We start from the raw sequence: 3,588 nt of genomic DNA, 5'->3' as shown, positions 1-3,588 counted from the left end.
GACTACGAAGCTCCTTTTAGCAGGACTTCGGCTTGCTCTTGCGATTGGAGCAGAAAAAATAATAGCTAATTGCGATTTTCAGCTAGTTGTAAACCAGTTCGCTGGAGATTACGAAGCTAAGGCTCCTCGAATGGAAGCTTATCTTTCGGCTGTCAAAAAATTAGCCGGAAAATTCAAAGAATTTGAATTAGTTCGAATACCTAGAGGAGAAAACACTTCGGCAGACGCTTTAGCTGCCCTAGCTTCTACCTCAGATCCTGAACTCAAACGAGTTATCACAGTTGAATGTATTTCTTCGCGAAGTATTTCGGTTGAAGAAACAGAAAACGATAACATTTCAGAGGCCGAATACATCGAAACTCCAAAACAAAGTTCTGGAAATAGTTCACTTGTCATCACCAGATCACGGATAAAGTCTCAAGATTACGAACTTACTCCACCATTGGAACTTCCTAAAATAAAGTCAAAGAGAAAGTTAAAGGATCAAGAGGTTCCCATTAAAGAACCGTCTCGAACCAAACAGTCACTTCTAGGTGATGTAGAGGTTCAGGAGATAATCAAAGATCCTGATATTCCTTCCGAACCCGAACCGAGGAAGTTTATACTCAAGGATAATACTTCCGCTAATGATTGGGGGGCTGACTAGAGGGTACCCATCAAAAATTTCATTCTTAATGGAGAACTACCATCTAACAAATGACAAGCTCGCAAATTAAAAATCATCAGCGCTAAGTATTGTATAATTAAAGAGTCATTGTACAAGCGAGACGTCAGTGATCCTTATCTTTTATGTATTTTCGGACCCGAAGTTGAAATATTGACAAGCGAGGTCCACGAAGGTCTTTGTGGTAGTCATTCTTCGGGACGAGCAATGGCTTTCAAAATCAAACGGTTAGGATATTTCTGGCCAACTATGATTTCAGACTGCATTGATTACGCCAAACGGTGTAAAAAGTGTCAGATGCATGCTCCTCTTATTCACCAGCCATCTGAAATTCTATCACATATATCCGCTCCATACCCTTTTATGAGGTGGTCAATGGATATAACCGGTCCGATGCATCGTTCAACACGAGGCGTCCAATACTTATTAGTTCTAACGGACTATTTTTCTAAATGGATTGAAGCTGAAGCTTATATAAGCATACAAGATTCCGTAGTAAAGACATTCTTGTGGAAACACATTATTTGTCGCTATGGAGTTCCCTACAAAATAGTAACGGACAATGGTCCTCAATTCATTTCAAATAATTTTGAAGATTTTTGTGCCGCTTGGGGAATAAAACTTAGCTACTCAACGCCGAGGTATCCTCAAGGGAATGGACAAGCGGAAGCCTCCAATAAAACTATTCTCAGCAATCTTAAAAAACGCCTGAGTGCTTGAAAAGGTGGATGGTATGACGAGCTGCAACCTGTGTTGTGGGCTTATCAAACAACCCCAAGACGAGCAACGGGTGAAACTCCATTCTCATTAGTTTATGGGATGAGAGCCGTAGTCCCAGCCGAGCTGAATGTTCCAGGTTTGCGTCGAAGCGAAGCTCCACTTAACGAAGAATCGAATTCTAAATTATTAGAAGATATTCTCGATACAATCGATGAAAGGCGAGACCAATCCCTTATTCGACTTCAGAATTATCAACAGTTGACCGCTCGCTACTATAACTGAAAGTTGAAAACAGACCTTTAAATGTAGGAGACTTTGTTTTAAGGCGAGTGTTCGATAACACAAAAGAAGAAGGAGCTGGAAAACTCGGTATTAACTGGGAAGGCCCTTATCAAATCACTGAAAAAATCCGAAATGGTGTATACCGTTTACAAGACCTTGGTGGAAATCCCGTTCAAAGTTCTTGGAACATAATCAACTTGAAAAAGTCTATTGCTAAAGCAAACACATTTGAACTATGATTTGGCTTGATCCTATTCTGGGTACGTAGGCAGCTCGCTAGTCACGAGTCCAGCTATAACATAAAAATAAAAATATTATTCTAGTCATGGAATCCTGTTTTTATAAATTCGATATTCGAGCATGAATATAAAGATACGTTGCGAACAATATATAAATAAATATTTCTTGCTAAGGTAAGACCGGATCTAGAAGGGTCTTGAATTACGGAACAACTCCGCTCCTTGACCAGCGAATTCAACGATGCTCATAATGCAACCTGGCATGTTTCCGTACTCTTGAAGTCCCAGTTCGATCCAATTGGAAGGATGGGCTTTGAGGCGATGAAGCTCGCGAGAAATATCGAGGCAACGTTTCTCTAGCTCTATTATTCGTTTCCTAATCTTTTTCTTCTCATCTTCGAGCTCGTCATGCCGAGTGATAAGCTGAAGAAACGCTACGTTTAGCAATAACAAAAAGAAGTTAATCACTAGGATGGAAAATACCTTATTGATAAACTCCTCAGCCTTAACACGATCTTGAGGCGACAATCTCTCGATTAAAAAGATCGGAACCTGAATGCTAGTTCCCTTCTTCAATATTTGTGAATCTTTTGGTTCGCCAGACTCTCCTGCTTTTATAAGCTCGATGTCCGACGTCCTCGAAGGATCAATACTCATCACTTTGAACAAGTCTGAAGGATTCTCTGATGAATTACCTCCCTTGAACATTTTTGTAGAACCGTTGTTGAAATTCAATGACAGACTACACCCACTTTATACTCGAAAAATTATTCGATTGCATTTAAGAGGATTAATTGACGATTTCCCAAATCTGAAATTACGATTTTCATGGAAAATGTAATCGAGTTAATTGCTAATTATATTCCCTAGATTAAACGTATTAAATATGATGAGTTAATCGGCAAATTTAAAGCAAAAGGGGAATGTAATTAATATTGTTGCGCCTCTAGCCCAATAGTTTTTTACATAATAAAAAAAAAAACTAAGAAGGAGGGGGGTTCGCAGGAGGAACTTCGTCTGATGGCGAACCATCTTCGCGTTCGTCGGGTTCGAGGCTCCTTTGGTAGATATCCCAATGCTTCTTCAGGAACCTAATGTGTTCTCGAAGACAGCCGGGAATGCGGGCGATAGAATCAAATTCCCTCCTCTCCCAGTTGTGAACGTCCGACTCCAAACGTCGGATCTTCCTTTCTGTTCTAGCAATCCGATCCTCGAGGATACGGCGTTTCACTCCGAGACGCTGCCTTTCAGAGCAGAGGAAAACATATCTTTCCGTGATCTGTAAATAACAGATACATTACGAATCTATTAAATAAAACCTTGAAACTATTGGTACTAGGTTCAAACCTGCTCCATGAATTCATGACACTCGATCTGTTCCTCCCGGGACATGGAAGGAAGAAAACAAGGAATAGCCACTCCTTGTGGAGTGAATCCATCTCCCGACGGGAAAAGAGATTCGCTTGAAGAGAATCGTGGTGAGTTAGGACCAGAAGGTTCGCCTTGGTGAGAAGTCATCTTTGATCTAAAAAAGAAGAACTACAAAGTTCTTTATAAAAAAAAGTATCTATTGGAAAATTTTCCAAAATCCAACTCTCCTTATATAGAAAACATATTGTAAGGGCACTCACTCGAGTATTTATTTGAAACAGAAAGTTACACGTCAATCTATTGATCTGACTG

Source organism: Arabidopsis lyrata (genome assembly GCF_000004255.2).
Source record: "Arabidopsis lyrata subsp. lyrata unplaced genomic scaffold ARALYscaffold_8, whole genome shotgun sequence".
In the NCBI taxonomy this organism is placed as follows: Eukaryota; Viridiplantae; Streptophyta; class Magnoliopsida; order Brassicales; family Brassicaceae; genus Arabidopsis; species Arabidopsis lyrata.
This window is presented reverse-complemented; position numbering follows the sequence as displayed.